The 21,135-nt window shown below is 43.3% G+C and overlaps 1 protein-coding gene across 1 annotated transcript in view; it reads right to left on the reverse strand.

Annotated features, from left to right (window-relative positions):
- The window catches only part of LOC126281889 (uncharacterized), a 1,790,734-nt gene that overhangs the window by 1,092,846 nt on the left and 676,753 nt on the right, over positions 1-21,135 (reverse strand). The gene's annotated exons all lie outside the window — the stretch shown is intronic.

Raw genomic sequence — 21,135 nt, forward strand, 5'->3', positions numbered from 1 at the left:
ATGAACTACCGCCTATCAATACAAACTGTGATGTCTCTGAGAGGAAATCACGGATCCAGTCGAACAACTGAGACGGTACTCCCTATGCAGGCAATTTGATTAATAGTCGCTTGTGAGAAACGGTATCAAAAGCATACTAGAAATCTAGGAATATGGAATCGATCTGAGATCCCTTGTCGACAGCAGCCATTTCTTCATGGGAATAAAGAGCTAGCTGTGTTGCACAAGAACGATGTTTTCTGAATCCGTGTTGGTTATATATCAATAAGTCATTTTCTTCAAGGTGATTCATAATGTTCGAGTACAGTATATGCTCCAAAATCCTACTGCAAATTGAGGTCAGTGATATGGATCTGTAATTCAATGGGCTACTCCTATTTTCTCTCTTGAATATTGTTGTGACCTGTACTAATTTCTCGTCTTCAGAAACAGACCTTTCGTCAAGTGAGCGGTTGTATATGATTGCTAAGAAAGGCGCAATTGCGTCTGCATACTCTGAAAGAAACCCTTTCTTAACTGATTTGAGTTGTTCCGCAACACCTAAGATGTCTACTTGTGTCATTAAAGTTAACTAAAGTTAACAGCTGTTCTGGTTTCGAATTCTGGAATATTTACCTCGTCTTCTTTCATGGAGGAATTACGGAAAACTTTATTTAGTAACTCCGCTTTAGTGGAACTATCATCGGTAACTTTTCCATCGCTGTCACGTAGTGACCGTATTGACTGTGTTTTGCTAGTGGTGTACTTTACATACGACCAGAATCTGTTTGATTTTTCTAGCAAATTTTGAGGCAATGTTTCACTGTGGAAACTATTAAAAGCATCTCGCATTGACGTCCGCACTAAATTCTGAGCTTCATTAAACTTAGCCAGTCTTCGGGATTTTGCGTTCTTCTGAATTTGGCATGCTTTTTTCGTTGCTTCTGCAACAGTGTTCTGAAAGCAATTTTAGCCTGCTGTATTCTGATTACAATTTATTTGCGGCTTCTATCATCCCTCATGATCCCGATTTCCAAATTGATGAATTCCTCTATCTCCTCTAGCTCTCCTCTTACAGTATTTGCTTGTATAGCTCGGTATAATTTCGAAAAGAGAAATGTACTCTTACACAGTAAGACATGGGAATGCTTAATGCAGCCAGGGACATTGTCGATCATGATAGTTTAGTTGGTCCAGGTGTTATGGTCTGGAGAGGCAGAATGTTGCATGACCAAACTCATCTCTAAATCTGTGGATACGGTACACTCACCAGTCAACGTTATTGTAAGAGTGTACTCCTCCCCCAACGTGTGTCTCTTCAGGTGTGTATTCAGTCCCGACTTCATTTTGTGGGTTCTGCAACGCAGTTGATAAAAATGCAACCCTGATAGGCTCGTTTTGATGTACGTCCGTTGGTCTCCCTGTCTGTCCAACTTTTAAGGACCCTTCTTTCTCAGAAATCAGCACTCGTAGCAAGTTGAGATTTGTGTCACATAGTAAACAGTCCCGCCCCTTGTGCTTCTACTTTAATACAATCAAAATATACTGCCATTTAAAACTGAAGAGCCAAAGAAGCTCGTACTCCTGTGTAATATCGTGTAGGGCCCACGCGAGCACGCAGAAGTGCCGCAACACGACGTGGCATGGACTCGACTAATGTCTGAAGTACTGCTGGAGGAAACTGACATCATGAACCCTTCAGGGCTGTCCATACAAGGCAAGGCATCTCAGATATATTCAACAGTGTTCATGTCTGGGGAGTCTGGTATCCAGCAGAAGTGTTTAAACTCAGAAGAGTGTTCATGGAACCACTCGGTAGCAATTCTGGACGTGTGGGGTGTCGCATTGTCCTGTTGGAATTGCCCAAATCCGTCGGAATGCACAGTGGACATGTATGGACGTAGGTGACCGGACAGGATGCTTTCGTACGTGTCACCTGTCAGAGTCGTATCTAGGCGTATCAGTAGACACATATCATTCAAACTGTACACCCCACACACCATTACAGAGCCTCCACCAGCTTGAACAGTCCCTTGCTGACATGCAGAGTACAGGGATTCATGAGGTTGTCTCCATACCCGTACACGTCCATCCGCTCGATATAATTTGAAATGAGACTCGTTCGACCAGTCCAATGTAAGTGTTGACGGGCGCAGGCGAGGTTTAAATCTTTGTGTCGTGCAGTTATAAAGCGTACACGAGTGGGCCATAGCGATGATGTTTCGTTGAATGGTTCGCACGCTGACAATTGTTGATGGCGCAGCATTCAAATCTGCAGACATTTGCGGAAGGGTTTCAATACTGTCACGCTGAACGGTTCTCTTCAGTCGTCGTTGGTCCCGTTCTTGCAGTAGCTTTTCCCGTCCAGAGAGATTTCGGAGAATTGATGTTTTACCGGATTCCTGATATTCACGGTACACTCTTGAAATGGTCATATGGGAAAATCACCATTTCATCGCTACCTCGGAGATGCTCTGTCCCATCGTTCATGCGCCGACTATAACACCAGGTTCAAACTAATTTAAATCTTGATAACCTGCCTTTGCAGCAGCAGTAACCGATCTAACAACTGCGCCATTTTTTTTCTTTATTGTTATTTTAATCACCTCAATACAAGGTGGGCTGGCAGCAGCATATTACCCTTCTCTTCAGCCTTGAGTGGTACAATAACATGACATATAGGTGGTACAGACAATACAATAAAAACGGCGGGCAAAAAATGTAGATTAAAAAAAAAACAGTAACCATGAAGCTGTTCACGCTGGATGAGAAAAACACTAACACTTGGTGACACAGCGCACATAACACGGATGACTGCGACGGCACACGTGAACGGTGGTGGCGTGACGGCGAAAGGACACTGAACACACAATGAAGGCACACACACGAGACGCTGATGGCGATGATCTCCGGCGCGCGAATGTTCACTGAGCGTGTGCGAGTCCAGGGACCTGCCAAGGGAGGGGGAGGAGGAAGGGAGTGGGACAGGGAGAGGGGAGGGCAGATGCCATGGGCAAGGGAGACAGGGGGAGGGGAGGAAAAAAAGGGGGGAGCCCGAGGGAAGAGGGGTGGAGGAAAGGGGCAGGGGAAAAGGAGAGAGGGAGGGAGGGTGCCAAGTGGAGAGGCACAGGATGTGGGGGCGGGTAGGATCAAAGTTGATAGGAGGGGTAGATGGAGGGAAGGAGGACTTCATCAGGGAGGGGGAGCTGCCGGAAGCCACCTTGGGAGAGGGTAAGGAGGGTGGAGAGATGGAGACCGGGTGGGACGTGGGAATACAGGCACGGCAGTGGGTGTGGGTGGGAGAGGATGGGCGAGACAAGAGGGTGAGGAGGGTCGAGTTTGCGGGAGGAGTACAGGATCCGTATCCTTTCAAGGAAAAGGAGGAGGTGGGGGAAAGGAATGAGATCGTACAGGATCCGCGTGGGGGAGGGGAGACGGATGCGATAGGCGAGGCGGAGAGCATGGCGTTCAAGGATTTGAAGGGATTTATAAAAGGTAGGGGGGCGGAGATCCACGCCGGATGCGCGTAGCAGAGGATAGGGGGGATGAGGGATTTATAGGTGTGGAGGATGGTGGAGGGGTCCAGACCCCACGTACGGCCTGAAAGGAGCTTGAGGAGGCAGAGTCGGGAGTGTGCCTTGGCTTGGATTGTCTGGAGATGGGGGGTCCAGGAGAGGCGACGGTCGAGGGTGACGCCAAGGTACTTGACGGTGGGGGTGAGGGCGATAGGACAGCCATCGACGGTGAGATAGAAATCAAGGAGGCGGAAGGAAGGGGTGGTTTTGCCTACAATGATCGCCTGGGTTTTGGAGGGATTGACCTTGAGCAACCACTGGTTGCACCAAGCGGTGAACCGGTCAAGATGGGATTGGAGAAGGTGTTGGGAGCACTGCAGGGTGGGGGCAAGGGCAAGGAAGGCGGTGTCATCGGCAAACTGGAGAAGGTGGACGGGGGGTGACGGCGGCAACTGCGCCAGAAACTTGTTGTCCTACATAGGCATTGCCGATCGCAGCGCCGTATTCTAGCTGTTTACATATCCCTGTATTTGAATACGCAAGCCTATACCAGTTCGTTTGGCGCTTCGGTGTATGTCACTCATTTTGATAACCGCAAACTCACCTTAGGCTACTTCCCGTTCATCTAGAATCATGAAATTTATCAAGAAGCAAGGATTCACAGCAAAGGTAAAGGGAAAAAAATCCGAAAATTGTTATATCGTTATTATATCATACAAAAAACGTTTATTCGCTCATTTGTGATGCGACTGTGAGCCAGTCCAACTATTAAAATCTTTTTTGTCTCAGGAACGTGTGTACGTATCAAGTTGAAATTCATGTAACATATTAAAGGCCTACGGTCCCTTGGTGATGTAAAAGATTTATATTTCTACGTTAATAAGATCAAAAGGTAAAGCCATTTATGTAACAAACTCTGAACTCACTCATCAAAACCGATAGGGTAGTTCGTGTTGCCCTAGAATCACGTAATTTGGCAGGAAGTAAGGACTGAACGTACGAGTAAAAGACAAAGCAGAAAATTGGTAGTAGGAATTATAAGACACAAAAATATCTCTTTACCATTATATCTTACGTTGCATTCATCAAATGTCAAAAGCATAATGGAAAAAATATTACTGCATGTTTTAGGAAGTAAATAAAAAATATTTTACTAAATATTCTCTCTCTAGATACATTAACCAAAGTCATCTGATTGCTTCTTTTTGTATGTCCAAGTTAGTCTCAGGAACTACTGTACAGATTGTATTGTATTGAATGTCAACCGAGGACCTAGAAACGATGGAGAGGCTCCGTCCCCGCCGCAGCCGCAGTGGTCCACAATCCCACGACGCTTACCGCAGTCCACTTCACCCCTTCGCCGCCACACACCGAACCCAGGATTATTGTGCGGTTCGGTTCCCGGTGGACCCCTCAGGGAACGTCTCACACCAGACGACTGTAACCCCTATGTTTGCATGGTAGAGTAACGGTGGTGTACGCGTACGTGGAGAACTTGTTTGCGCAGCAATCGCCGACATAGTGTAACTGAATCGGAATAAGGGGAACCAGACCGCATTCGCCGAAGCAGATGGAAAACCGCCTAAAAACCATCCACAGACTGGCCGGTTCACCGGACCTCGACACAAATCCGCCGGGCAGATTCGTGCCGGGGACCAGGCGCTCCTTCCCTCCCGGAAAGCCGTGCGTTAGACCGTACGGCCAACCGGGCGCGCTACTGTATCTTCTTAACAGTAGACTGATTTGCGTATCTAATTCAACTTAAAATTTAAATATCCTCGAAAGTCTGCGAATTACCAGTGTGGATATTTTGTCGGTATCGATATCGATAACAGGCGAGAACGTTGACACTATCGACTGCCGGGAAGGTTGAACCATGTATGTGTCTAATGAAGTTTCCACGGAACCCTAAGGCACTGCACTCAGCGTATTAATATCATTTTGAAAAGTCCGGTGCAGCATTATAAATCCCCTTGACTTCAATGTGATTAATGTCATTTTTGTTCATCTCATTCCGTATTTCTTTCAGTTAGCCTCTATATTTTTCTGTGGCAGTTCTTTCTCTGTGTGCTCCATGTTTCATCGAACTATGTTACATCATAGTGACAAATCACAAAGTCTTACACACTAATGATTAATGAAAGCATGTAAAATATATTTTTCTTTTTGACATCTACGTCTGGCAATATCTGCAATGCAAGTAATGATTTCTTTACCCGTTTTAGAAGCCTACTGGTATTTCTCTGCGAAATGAATTTGTTATCAGTTTGCAATCCTAAATATTAGACTCTCTCATCTACACGTACTCGCGGCGGCTTGAAGGAAATTTTCATACTGCGGTGCTTACTCTACACCTATTCAAAAATATACCACAGAAAATAAGGCGTTCTGCGTTAATGCGGAATCACGGTTATCTGCACACTGTCATTAGGACAAATCGTAGTTAAGTCAAATGGTGGGCATTACTTTCGAAACCAAATTTTATCTCATTTGTCGTTTCCGCGATCAGTATCAGCAACTGTACATCACATCACGCTTTCCCTTCATTGCGTTTTGCGTCGACGAGGAATGTTCGCACGCGATGCCATTACGAATTATCAGAACATTTATCAGTCATTAGATAAATCTTTGCGGTGCTATTCTCTCGCTGCATGAAACGAAGATATCGTGGAATCTCTGATGGATATCACAGTGGATTACTTAATTGGATGGTCATTCCTGGTCCTGTTAATCTTGGGAACGGCAGGTAATCGGTTGAAATCGATTTATAATTGCTTCTTCCGACAATAACACCCTAAGTATAAACACTCTGCTTTTGCTTTGACTAACAGAACAGAATGTTGATTTAAATTTTGGTTCGGTTTCGTTCATGTTTTCCCACTCGTGTTACTAAACACCTAGTTTATATTCCAGAGCGAAAAAGAAAATTTTAGTTGGCTCGAAGACTCTGAGGTTTCAAAGAATTTTCGGTTTACTAGATGATCTTTTGCTTTCAAAAATTTTCTAATTGCTGAAATGAATTTGCTACCGAAAAGATATTAGATTTGTGGAATAACATTTTTTTTCAAGAATTTCAGGTTTGAAGAAAAATTTTAGTTTTCAAGAAGATGATCGATTTAAAGAAGAATTTTAATTTCCGGGAATATTTTACTGAATTTCCTTGAGACGTTATATAGCATACTGCTAGCGCCAACGATTCTGGCAAGAGTATGCTGAACTACAATTAAAGAGTAGCTGATCTGTAGTAACTGTACACCATTGAAGGAGAGCAACAGGCATTCTGGAACAAATTTAACCTATGACCGCCGAGTTCTGTACATGCAGGGGAAAACACAAGACATTATCTTGTATCTTTCCTTTCCAAAGCAACGCCTCCTTACGAGGCCACACCTCTCCCTCTCCCCCTTTTCTATTTAATTTCTAGGAAATCATCCGACAGAGATATTCCTGTGGCATGGTTCGTGGAGAAAATTAAAAGAAAAAGGACTGTTTATGACTGAAAAAAAACCACTACAGATGGAGTAACATTTTTACTCTAGCTTGATACACACACTGGTTTCAGGGTCTGAGCTCCATCTTCAGATGCCAAAAAATTAGACCATTGTGTCACAGTATGGCAGGGCTAGTGGTAGTAGGAGCCGTTTTCAAATTATTTAGCAGTAAAACAGACGAAATCATAATGTAGTGTACGTAAATGTAATGTTCTGAATTTTAACCTGTCTGTAGTATACGCAGGAAAGATGTAAACTGAAATTGTTGTTTATATGAGATGTTGATGTAATGTAGTGAAATTGTGAAGTATATATTGTAGATATATTGTTGTTGTTGTTGTTGCTGCTGTGGTCTTCAGTCCAGTGATTGGTTTGATGCAGTTCTCCATGCTACTCTATACTGTGCAAGCTTCTTCATCTCCCAGTACCTACTGCAACCTACATTCCTCTGAATCTGCTTAGTGTATTCATCTCTTGGTCTCCATCTACGATTTTTACCCTCTGCGCTGCCTCCAGTACTAAATTGGTGATCCCTTGATGCCTCAGAACACGTCCTACCAACCTCGTCAAGTTGTGCCACAAACTCTTCTTCTCCTCAATTCTATTCAATATCTCCTTATTAGTTATGTGGTCTACCCATCTAATCTTCAGCATTCTTCTGTAGCACCACATTTCGAAAGCTTCTATTCTCTTCTTGTCCAAACTATTTATCGTCCATGTTCCACTTCCATACATGGCTACACTCCACACAAATACTTGCAGAAACGACTTCCTGACACTTAAATCTATACTCGATGTTAATAACAAACTTCTCTTCTTCAGAAACGCTTTCCTTGCCATTTCCATTCTACGTTTTCTATCCTCTCTACTTCGACCATCATCAGTTACTCTGATCCCCAAATAGCAAAACTCCTTTACTAATTTAAGTGTCTCATTTCTTAATCTAATTCCGGCAGCCACACCCGATTTAATTCGATTATATTCCATTATCCTCGTTTTACTTTTGTTGATCTTCATCTTATATCCTCCTTTCAAGACATTGTCCATTCCGTTCGACTGCTCTCCCAGGTCCTTTGCTGTCTCTGACAGAATTACTATGTCGTTGGTGAACCTCAAAGTTTTTATTTCTTCTCCATGGATTTTAATTTCTACTCCGAATTTTTCTTTTGTTTCCTTTCTGCTTGCTCAATATACAGATTGAATAACGGAGGCTACAACCCTGTCTCACCCCCTTCCCAACCACTGCTTCCCTTTCATGTCCCTCGACCGTTATAAATTGTAAATAGCCGTTCGCTCCCTGTATTTTACCCCTGCCACCCTCAGAATTTGAAAGAGAGTATTCCAGTCAACATTGTCAAAAGCTTTCTCTAAGCCTACAAATGCTAGAAACGTAGGTTTGTCTTTCCTTAATCTATTTTCTAAGACGAGTCATAGGTCAAAATTATTTAGCAGTAAAACAGACCAAATCATAGTGTAGCGTACGTAAATTTAATGTTCTGAAATTTTAACCTGTCTGTAGCACACGCAGGAAGGATGCAAACTGAAATTGTTGTCTACCTGTGATGTTGATTTAATGTACTGAAATTGTGAAGTGTATATTGTAGATAATTATGAGAATCAAAGTGTAACATGGTGGTTATGGATGAATTCCGAAAATGTTATTGTAAACTTTGCGTTGTAGGTGTATTATGAAAATGTAATTGTGCTGTAGGCATATAGTGAAAGTGCGTAACATACTCGTTGTAGATACATCGTGAGACTGTAACGAAAATTTCTATAACACATTAAAGCTACACAAAGAGGTGACAAAAGTCGTGGGGTACCCCATAATACCGTGTCGGACTTCCTTTTTCCCGACGTGAAAAGGACTCAAGAAGCCGCTGGACTTCCCCTGCAGAAATATTGAGTCCTACCTCTACAGCTGTCCATATTTCGGAAAGTGTTGCCGTCCAACATTTTGTGTACGAATTGATCTCTCGATTATGCCCGGTCAACGTTCGATGGGATTCATGTCGGGCGATCTGAGTGGCCAAATCATTTGCCCGGATTATCCAGAATGTCCTTCAATCCAGTCGCAAACGTTTTGGCCCAGCGGCATGTGCATTGTCACCCATAAAAATTCCATAGTTGTTTGGGAACCTGAAGTCCATGAATGGCTGCAAGTTATCTCCATGTAGCAGAACGTAACCATTTCCTGTCAATGATCGGTTCAATTAGACGAGAGGATCCAGTCCATTCCATGTAAGCACAGTCCACATCACTATGAAACCACCACCAGGTTACACAGTGCCTTGTTGACAAATTTGATCCGTGGCTTCTTTGCATCTGCGCCACACTCGAACACTACCGTCAGCTTTTACCAACTGAAATCGCGACACATCTGAAAAGGGCCACGGTTTCCCAGCCGTATGTCCTCCAGCCGATGTGTTCAGTAGCCCAGGAGAGGCGCTGCAGGCGATGTGCTGTTAGCCAAGGCATCTGCGTCTGTCGTCGGCTGCCATATCCCATTAGCCCCAAACTTCGCCGCACTGTCCTAACGGATACGTTAGTCGTAACTTCCACATTCAGTTCTGCGGTTATTTCACGCAAGTGTTGCTTGTCTGTTAGCACTGACTACGCTACATAAACGGCCCTGCTCTTGGTCGTTAAGTGAAGGCCGTCGGCCAATGCCTTGTCCTCGATGAGAATTAATGCATGAAATTTTGTATCCCAGCACACTGTTGACACTGTGGATCTCGGAATGTTGAATTCCCTAAGGATTTCCGAAAAGGAATGTCCCATGCTTCTAGTTCCAACTACCATTCTACGCTCAAACTCTGTTAATTCCCTTCGAGCGGGCATAATAAAACCGCAAACCTTTCACATAAATCACGTGTTTACAAATGACAGCTCTGCCAACGCACTGCCCTTTTATACCTTGTGTACGCGACACTACCGCTATATTTATACCTTCGTGTCGCTGTCCCATAATTCACCTCAGTGTTTTTCTTGTGCTCTAGACCTGCAATTCATGTAGCATGTCAGTATTCTTTTATGCATTTGTACAATTGCCCAGATAGAAATGGAAAAGATCGTATGGCATTGTTGGCCGGGGGCCCCATTCGGTGGACTTCGGCTGCCGTATTTCAAGTTATTTGTAGTTGACGCTTCTTCGGTGACTTGCGAATCAATGATGATGAAGGATACACAACACCCAGTCCCCTGCCGGGAATCGAACCCGGGCCCCCTGCGTGGTAGGTCGTAACGCTACCGTTACCGCTACCGCTACCGCTTGCATACAAGCAAAGCATAATTTTAGTGGACGATTAATTCACTGACATTACCCGCTTACCATCGGCACTGGACAAGGAGGACGTCATATTGTGACATGTATGATTTATTTTCGGAATTTTCTCTCCCATCCTTGATGTAGGAAGCTTTCTGGTTGGCCTGTTTCCAAGAAAGAAAGTGGAAAAATCTGGGAAGGGGCGTGGCTTAAGAGGAAGTGGACAGATGTGGTTGGATAGGCTGTGACAGGTAAATGCATAGCTGCAACCGGGCGAAATATGTGCTCTGCAATTGGTTTAGAACCTTTCTAATTAGCCTATTTCCAACAAAATGAGGGAAGGGGAGGGGGGAGAGATGGAGGGGGACGGCAAACGGTGTGGCTTGGGTGGAGCATGATGATTCCCCTCTGTGTCGGCAAACAGATGGTCAGATGAGATCCAGGATGCCTGTTACTCTCCTCACACGATCCAAAATGCCTGTAGAAATTCTTCTCTGAGGGACAGAGCCTTTCTTCCCCCCCCCCCCCCCCCCGCTCTCCCCCCCCCCCCCCCCCCCACTCCCACCACCGAAGTAAAGTGCTGTAGCCATGTTAGTTTCCACACATCTGAGAAATGGTGTTCGATTCTGCATTAGTCTTTTAGAATCCTGGTAGGGGCGGCAATTTTCATCGCTGGTAGTTTGACGTGTATTACATAACCAAAGGTTTCGTGGTGTGAGCGGGTGTACCGCCTTAGCTGGTGATTCGGCCTTCTCACGAGACCTGCATTGTAATTGACTCTAGGCAGTAACAAGTGTGACATCCTCCACATGACTAATACAGAAAGGTGTTAAATTTCGTTCAAAATGAGAAATCACATAAATATAAAGGTTGGCGTTTCAATTGTATGCATTAGGAATGCAATTACAGCCCACTTAAATTGGAACAATTGTTGTGGAGAAGGCAAATGCAAGACGGTGTTTTATTGCCAGAGCGCTTACAAGGTGATACAAATCTATAGAGAATATGTTTGTCCCTTCTTTTCTGGATTACCGCTGCGTCGTTCGAGACCCTTGGCAGATCGGATGGAAGGAGGACACTGAGAAAGTTCAAAGAAAGCCAGCTCGTTTTGTATTAGCGAATAGGGGCGAAATTGTCATGGATATGATATAGCAATGATTTTCCTTTACAGCGAGATCTTTTCACGATATCTGAATCACCAACTTTTTCTTTCCAACACGAAAATATTTTGTTAACTCCCACTTACATCGAAGGAAATGACCATCACAATAAAGTAAGTGAGTATGTAAATGGTTTCTTTAAATTACCGCTACCAGTCACAAACTTTGTCAACTACTGCATTACTTATTTATTTAGCGACATATTTCAAGGGAATACCCCACCTTCAGGCTAAATGGCAATACAAAAACAACTTTACAATAAGACATGAAGATAAGTATTCCCTCGAAACATGTTGCTAAATAAATAAGGAATACAATAGTTGACAAAGTTTGTGCCTGGTAGCGGTAATTTAAAAACACTTTACACATTTCTTGAGACAGTCAGGGTCGAAAAATAGTCAAAATGGCTTCAAAAGTAAGTGAAATTAGATGTCGCACGGAAGGATTTAGGTTTTAATTTTTCCTATGTTCTATTAGAAATGGGCATGGTCGATAAACTGTCTAAAAGTGTGCAAGTGAGTAGCCTTTACATGTTTGTGTGTGTTGTCGTAAATAAAAAATAGGAATGTGAACAGACAACCTAAATGTGCTACTGAGCTCAAAGCCACATCACATTGAAAAGAATCCTTTGTGCGTGAAAACCGATCTTATTCATATGTAAACAAATAAGCAAACCAATAATTTCACGCTCAGTAGACGTAGGCAGCGGGAACTGTGTGGAGAAAAAAATACTTCAAATGGCTCTGAGCACTATGGGACTTAACATCTGAGGTCATCAGTCCCCTAGAACGTAGAACTACTTAATCCTAACTAACCTAAGGACATCACACACATCCATGCCCGAGACAGGATTCGAACCAGCGACCGTAGAGATCCCGTGGTTCCAGACTGTAGCGCCTAGAACCGCTAGACCACTGCGGCCGGCTGAACTGTTTGAAAAAAATGAAACTATATAAAAAACTGTAATATTGACCTGTATAAGAATGTAACATGAAACACACGTAAATTTCTGCACTGATGTATGACCCTGGTTAAATAAAGAAACTGACAGAACCTACATGGCGCAAAGGAAACGAAACAATCACATATTATGAGTCTGACCTGCAAAGAAAGTACTGGCAGAAACATGAACACAACAAGACTCGGAAACAACTAAAAAAATACCTCTAAAAAGTAACTATAATTGGTCCGGTAAATTGGGTTCATAATCTCGACACAGAATGGCAATGAAACACATGTTCTGAAACTTCAGTTAGGGAGGAAGTTATAAAAAAATTATAGACTCTAATATGAAAATTCACTTAGTCTAACAACCTCCATGGTACAGTAAATTAACCCAGAAGATCACTCAATAGAATAACTGTCAGAAACTCGACTGTGGCGACGGTGAAATGAACTAACAAAACAAATCGACAAAAATAAAAATAAACCTTTTACCTCATCGGATCATAGCTTTTTCTCCATTTCAAAACCTTTCATATGTCCGTATGCTATCCAACCATTGTTCTGAGTCATCATTCCTCCTCGTAATAAATCTGAAACTCACATCATTCCAAAAGTGTGTCCTTGATTTACACTGCACACTCAACGAACCCCCACCTGCTGCACAGCGCAGCTATCCACTATAGACTGTCAAAGATTCTAAGACTCGACAGTGTTTGCATCGCAGACACAGATACTTTAGCCTAACAACTCTTTCTCTGAGCACAATTCAAATAAATCATTTTCCCTTGCAAATATTAACACATCCAACAACATCGTCAAAAAATAGCCATCTTACAAGTCGTTTTACGAACCCTCTACCAAACAAGTGCGTATAAAAGGACGATCAAGAACGTCGCACTTATCACCGAGTGAGCGTGCAGTATATTATCTGAGGGGGAATCGCGGACTTCCTACCTATTAACTATAAAAGATACCAGGAGATACCTCCCTTGTGGTGCAACAGACTTCAAGAAGACAGAGCTGTGGCACAAACTGAGAGCACTAAGAGGCAACACGTCACCTTACAAATCGCAAACCTATTTAGCTTCGGGAAACGAGACAATGGATGGCAATAGACCCAAACACTATGCGAACGACGCTTCTGTCCACAGAAAAGTATACTTGCTGCACATCTTATGGAAAGTATATAGCTGGACGATAATTCAGCTTGGTTTTGTGAATGGCAGCTCTCTGTGAACGTTGATAAATGCAAGAAAATGCCTGCAACATCGATAAAGTCCCCAATAGCATTCTATTTCAAAAATAGCGGAGAACGTGAGATTATCTTGTAATATAAAGAACTACTATAAATAATTCATTCGTTTTCAAAGTTCTACGTTTTCCAAAGCACAGGCCGACGTTTTTGACTCGAGCGGTAGCGTGTGAGTCAGCGTAGTGGAGGGGCCTGCCTGGGCTCACTGCTTTCTCCTACAGGACCAGTTTAGTTACAACTGACAGGTGGACTACGCTACACCGTGTGTTTGCCGTAGAGACGTTCTTTAAAAAATGCAGAATCTGTGACCACCACTCAGAGGTAGTTCCGTTTCCAGTTCGACTTTCCTCATAATGGTGCAATTCCAACCGACATACCATACTGCTATGGATTAAGAACTTTCATGAGACAGGTTCTGCACTGAAGAAAGAACTGGGAGGTAGTGCAAGGACTGTCATGTCACCTGAAAAGGCTGACGTTGTGAGTCATGCAACTCAACAGAGCCCCAATCGATCACGACATGCAGAGCCTTTTGGTTTATCAAATTCGTCCATTCGACGCGTTTTACGCTCTCTAAATTTTCATCTCTACAAAACTGCGATTGTTCAAAAGTTGAAGCCTGAAGATTTTGTGAGAAGGAGACGTTTAGCTGAAGTAATGAAAGGGATGTTGGATCTGGAATTGTGATTTTAATGTCAGCTGAGGCTCGTTTTATACTTAAACGGCAGTAATAATGAATGAAACTGTCGTTATTGATAGCCAAACAACACTCCAGCAACTGTAGCAGCGTCCACTGCATTGTGAAAGGGTTACAGTGTGGTCGGATTTGGGAAATTTGGTGTCAAGGGACCTTATTTTCCTTCGAAGAAAATGGAAGAGCGATGACAGTGAACTCGAAGCGATATTTGACCATGATGCGTGAATTTCTCGCCCATAACGTTGTCGCCGAGGCATAAATCGTCAAAATGTTTGGTTTCAACAGGTCAGTGCAACAACTCACACATCCAGTGTGTGTATGTCTCAAGTTTGGAAGCTGTTTCCAGGGAAAGTGGAAAGAACACTTGCTATATCTCGTAACATGTTGGAGAAAGTGATGGGAAACGTCACACAGAGGGTCATAATTACTTTGTGTCAAAATAAACATATAATATGTAAACTGTTATTCATTGTGTATTTTTAAATAAAATACTTTGCAATGCTAAAAATGTCTCTGTGTACTACACATTCAAGAACCAACAGCAATACTGACCCACACTATATTACATCTACAAGCGGGATTGATACAACAGTAGAGCCGTAAATGCACTAAGTCTGAATTGTACACATCACCTGGAGTTGCCAGGGGAGTACCTTCCCAAAATAGCGATAATCATCGATGCTCGAATGAGGGTGCCATCTTTTTGGAAGATAAAATTCTCGAAATCAACTTTTTTGTGTTGTGTAGTTGGGTTGTTTCGGGGAGGAGACCAGACAGCGAGGTCATCAGTCTCATCGGATTAGGGAAGGACAGGGAAGGAAGTCGGCCGTGCCCTTTCAAAGGCACCATCCCGGCATTTGCCTGGAGCGATTTAGGGAAATAACGGAAAACCTAAATCAGGATGGCCGAATACGAGTCCAGTGTGCTAGCCACTATGCCACCTCGCTCGGTTGTTGTGTAGTACCGGTACTCATTCCTTGAGTTCTTAGCAAAAGTAATGAGACATAGTGTCAAAACCATGATGGAGCATTGCGTTAACAGCCGGCCGGAGTGACCGAGCGGTTCTAGGCGCTACAGTCTGGAACCGCACGACCGCTACGGTCGCAGGTTCAAATCCTGCCTCAGGCATGGATATGTTTGATGTCCTTAGGTTAGTTAGGTTTAAGTAGTTCTAAGTTCTAGGAGACTGATGACCTCATAAGTTAAGTCCCATAGTGCTCAGAGCCAACCATTGCGTTAACAGCCATTAGCCCGTAGCCACCACTGTGACGATATGTGGGTCACAATAACAGACACACACAGAAGTGATAGCCAAGAGCAGGAGCAAACTGTTCTGCACAGCGGTAACCATGCACACCAAGTATGGCGATGTCACCACACCAGGGCAAGTCTCTTGTTATGGGGAATGTGACTAGTTGCCGTGTTTTAATGAAACAAATTGAGCCAGATTCATATATATATATATATAAGTCTGGATTTTGAGGCCGGGTTCACATCTCATCTCTGGAAACCAGCAGCACCACCACAAAGCTAGACCTACGCCAGACAGCGAGAAGAACGGGAGCCACCAGCAGTAGCCATGAGTTCGTGTCCTGGCTGCGCCTGCTGTCAGCATTGAGTCCTTCAGCCACAGCCTGCAAACCTACCACCCGTGCCAGGTGCCGCCGATGCTGACTTCCTAGACGGACTTGCCTCTCCTGCCAGACGGCAGCAAGTCGCACTCCGTCTGTGCCGGCCGATGCGGTGACACTGGCGGAGCAACGGCCTGTCGGGCTTCCACAAAGTCCAGGAAAGTAGTGCGCCCCTGACATCAATAGCCGTGGCCTCTAAAGGTAGCCTATCATCCACGAGCCTGTCGCCTGCACCACAGGGAGCTGGCTCAGCAGCCGGGGAGCAGGTCACCACCCATATGTCAGCACCAGCCAGGGACTACAGACAGAGGTGTGGTCTTGTACTAACGCCAATAACAACAGGGTTTGGCCCCACCAGTCACCCCGCGCCATTCAGTTGAAACACGCAAGATGTTTGTATGTTTCACCATTCCAGCGTGCATACAGAAGGAATTGTGGAAAAGAATCGCCTTGTAAACAGAGTTTTGTGTTTAACCAGAAGAATACCGCTCGACCAAGTATGTCAGGAGCAGCAATAGAGAGGGTGACACGTTGCAGTTGGGCCGTTTTGACAGTTGCCTGCTGATTCCGAGAATTTCATCTTCAGACAAGGCAGTCCCCTCATTCGGGTATCGATGATTGTCGCTACATAAAAGGTGAACTTCGGCATTTCAGGATTGGGCATAGTTGTGAAGACGATTCGGCTCTGTTCGCTTGGGCCCCCACGTAGCCTGACCTAACGTCATATGACTTCGTTCCTTCGGGAAACCTTGAGGACTGTGTCTACGCACTCCCCCTCCCAGGAACACAGAAACAGCTCAGAGAATTCTTCAATGCTGCCGTGACGGCTGTTGGATTGATTTTGCTACATAAAGCATAGAACAAACTTGACTAACACTTGCACGCGTGTCGTGCAACTAGAGCGGCACTCATAAAACATTAGCAGAGCGTAAAATGCAAACTTGCTTGAATTAAGCTACTATTGATGTATCAGTCTTATTTGTACATGTAATATTTTGGAAGTTATAAAGTCTTAAAAACGAATGAATCGTTTGCAGTAGCCCTGTGTTTATGGTCGGATCAGTATTGTGGGAGGCGAGTGGAGAACATTAGTCAGTTGGATAACTTCTCGGAGAGTGCATCGGAGTAATCGCTCACGAGACGCTACCGCCACCATTCCAGCGTATTATTCTAACGCTTGGAGCCCTTCCTTATCAAGGGGCTCTGACCAACAAAAAGACAGCAAAAGCTGAGCCACACGGCTAGGACTGTAAGCGCTTGTCTACGAGGTGCAGGAAAAACACCTGAAAATTTTAAATGGCAGCTTCACTTAAAACTTCCGGCCTGACAGACCGCGATCAATAAGCAACACTTTCACTAGCGTTTCGCCTCCAGCTGCGTGAGACGTCCTCAGAAGCGAAGCGGCGAACTGCAATCAGAAATCGATGGAGCGACGAATACATACATGTAGGCAGGATGGGGGCATAAGAGTCCATCACATGACGTCGGCTACCAGACTGTCTCTGGTAGTTCTGTTGGTGTAATATCGACATCCAAATTTTACCTTATTTGACACCTTCCTCTTTTCTGCAAAAAATATTACTGTGTTCAAAGACCTCAATATCCTCTCTAAACATGCACTCATGATAATGCGATGCCTTCCATATGTCGCTCGATTCACTGTATTTTATTTACGATCACCATTTTGGTAAAAAGATCTCCTACGGCCGATTTATCCGTATGTCTCAGACGGCAATTCCTCTTATGTTCAACTAAAAATGGTGTTAATACTTCTTTTGTGACGTATCCTTTTGTGACAAATTATTTTGCACAAGGAATGTCATATACACACAGTGTACCGAAGGATGTCGTATGTCTTTGGCTGTTTCTTTCAGGCTCACCAGGAAGAAAAAAGAATTTACAACTTCACATATGTCCAACGCTTCCACAAACTTTGTCGCTCTTACTAATAAATAGAAGAGAAACTGACGCGAAGACGATCAGTGAGATTTCGTACAAGAACTGCCTGCAAACCACACTTTATCATTTCGAGCAAGAAAAAGTTTTTGCAGTCAATGCATGCTTTGATAAGTATCATTGGATTACTGTTTCCGCTGCCTTAAATCTGTCTTCAGGAACCTCAAGGTACATTAGCACCGAAAGTTTTTTTTTTTTTTTTAAAGTACCATTTAGTTGCAAAAATATTGAAATTGATGAAACAAAATCTGGAAAAATGGGAGAGAACAGTTTTGAATATTACATCCGAAACTCCTTCATGGTAGCTAAAGAAAATAGTGTTGTTTCTGTTGGTCTCTTGGATGGGATATAGAAAATCATTAACATCGTGTGAAAGAAATACTATTCGAAAGATTTAGAGCTACTCGTGAGAGTCAATACACCGTAACCAAGGGAGATCTATGAGGATGGGCCGCCTGAATTGCAGGTAAGACGAACGTTACTGTTTTCCAGCCTTCTTCAACACTATTAACGTAATTTAGTTTCCACCCGGAACTAACAACGTGATTCAACATCTCCATAAACACAACGTAATGTGTTTTCCAGGATACTGTTGAAGAATATAATTTCCGCTAGCTCTTTGTTATTTCAAGTTCGTCGTCGGAGCAGTATTTTGAAAATTCAGTCATTTGTGCACTGTAGTTTTGCGTCATCACGTTTTACGAATTTTGTCAAGTAAGCGTACTACGCAGCATAGTATACAGAACAATGGCTACAGCAGTTTCTTACTCCATTCCAATTTTGGATAAATAAAACTGTGAAGGGCTTGAATGTATAAATTTTTCCCTTATCTAGTGCGCCTGGTGTAAGGAAAATGTTTGTTTTCATCACCCAATTGACACTGCGCATGTTTTGTGACGAGAACACGGAATAAACAGGGAAATGTTTCATTGTTAGTAAAATGTACATTATTCAAAATGTATCATAAGAACTGTGCTACAGGAATTTTTATAAAATATGTCATATCAACAAATTAAACTCCTGACAGATGAAAGTCGTCTGTAATGTAACAACATACACTGCCTTGCTTTTCTTTCCTCTGCTGCCTATATGAACTTCAAGTTATTCAAAAAATTTGTGATTTGAAACATTTTGGGTGTGGTTTAGGTGCTCAAAATTAACGTGCGCGCACTCTACACTTCGCGCTAGAATGTGCTATGGTCTTTTGATACGACTGTTTCTGCTTATTAGCCGACTCGTGCGCTTGGCAGCAAGGGCTGTAAAAATATGAGAGGTTCTTCCTACGACAAAAATGAGTAACTTCGTAGTTTTAAAAGAATACATTCAGTGCGCCTTAGCAGCTAAAATTTAGACAGTGTACTTCTTTCGGTATATTCTTCTAGTGTGAAACATTTCAGAATAGGTTTCGACATGTCGGTTGGGACCATTCCCTAGTTAGAAATCTTCATTCCTCTTGAGCTGAACTGCCTACTGGGCTATTTGTTATCGCACTGTCTACGGCTTTAGAGAAATGCAAATTGATTTCACAAATCCTTAGTAGTTCAGTGACCCACATCTTTCCACCCTGATTCTTCTGGGCGAGTCATTTTAACTGTTGACTACCCTTCATCATTACCAAATTGTGATCGGAGTCTATACCTGCTTGTAGATTCGCATTGCAGTCCAATATCTGATTTCGAAGTATCTTTCTGATCACGATTTAATCCAGCTCGGTCTTCCTGTATTTACATGCCTTACGCTTCCTCAAGTTGCGATTTACGAACAGTACATTCACTGTTACTGTAGTAAGATTGAAATTACTCGATAGTTGACACTTCAGTCGTTGTAGCTGGTCTCTTCCAATCAGAACGGTTAACGTCACGCTTGAACCGTTCGCCGTTGCCAAACTGTCACAACAATTAGTCAGTTTACTTCCAATCCCTTGTCTCCCTTTCTTTCTTGATGTATTTGGATCCCTAATCTTGGGTTTGGCACTTTTATTTCGAACTTCATCACACGTGATAACCACACGAAAAACATCAAACACACTCCCCCCCCCCTCCCCCCCCCCCCCACACACACACACGCACACTCAAACATACAACGACGCTGACGAAATACAAACGTTTCGAAACATCACTAACCAAACACTACTGGATCCTTCAGAACAACCGAGATTCAGCTTCACATTTATACTTGTTATAAACCAAGAGATCGGCTTACATCAAATAAGCTTCACATGATGTTCCGTGAAGCCGAATTTTAGAAGGCTGCAGTTAATCGTTGCGATTGGGTCATCAGACTCATAAACGCAACGAGCTTCACGAGTATAATGGCGTAGAGCAGTAGTTAGCGTAAGAACTTGACGTGTGGAAGGGTATTGGTCCGAAATCCATCAAATCAGCAATGTTATTTTTACATTTTCAAACATCTGATCAAAAGATTTTATTATTTTTATTCATTTAATTAGTTTAAATGTAATTTCTCTTATTTCTAATACTTTGCCATGTTATTTTCATCATCATACTGACTTTTTAATCCCATCGTATTACTCTTCCTACCACACTTTTCTCGTTAGGAATCTGCTTGTGTCGCCTATAATCTGCAACCAAGTATCAACAAGGACTGTTCATCGTTTGGAAACGAGGCGGCCATTGTAACTGGTGTGAGAATAGTCTCAGGATAACCAATGACAACGACAACAACCAGTTTCCTTTTACCGCTGAAACAGAAACTTTTCTTTCTGGGGTTTGGTCGAGCAGGTCAGCCTTAAATTCCGTGAACATAGCGATCGCGACTATGTTTCGGCTGCAGACTGTTGATCGTCGTACATAACATCATCGTGGTTAGGTTAGGACATGAGATCGAATTCAGCGCTACAAAGTGCCTCGTCCAGCGCAGTTCAGTCATTTGTCAGTTGAAAGCAGCTCTCAGCAGAGAATCTTTCATTTGCGTGATATCTCGCAGCTGCCGCTTTGAACATTGCTACGCGCCATAAATTTGTGAGTAGCCCCCAACAGAGCAGTAGCAGGCAAAAGATGTGGCAACACTGTAGGGGCAAGTGACATATGTCAACTATCAAGTAATTTTAATCGGACTATAGCTCAAATTTGTTGCAGAACTCAGTTTATTTCCTCTAGCAAGTGATTCTTCCGCACCTCTGTCTTCTACTGCTTCCCCTTCTACCGCGTTCCTGTGTATTATGATCATTAACCACCTCCCTTTACATAATGAACTGCGCGTCCTCTTACCTCTTACACTTTGT

This window comes from Schistocerca gregaria, chromosome 1 (genome assembly GCF_023897955.1).
Source record: "Schistocerca gregaria isolate iqSchGreg1 chromosome 1, iqSchGreg1.2, whole genome shotgun sequence".
Taxonomy (NCBI): domain Eukaryota; kingdom Metazoa; phylum Arthropoda; class Insecta; order Orthoptera; family Acrididae; genus Schistocerca; species Schistocerca gregaria.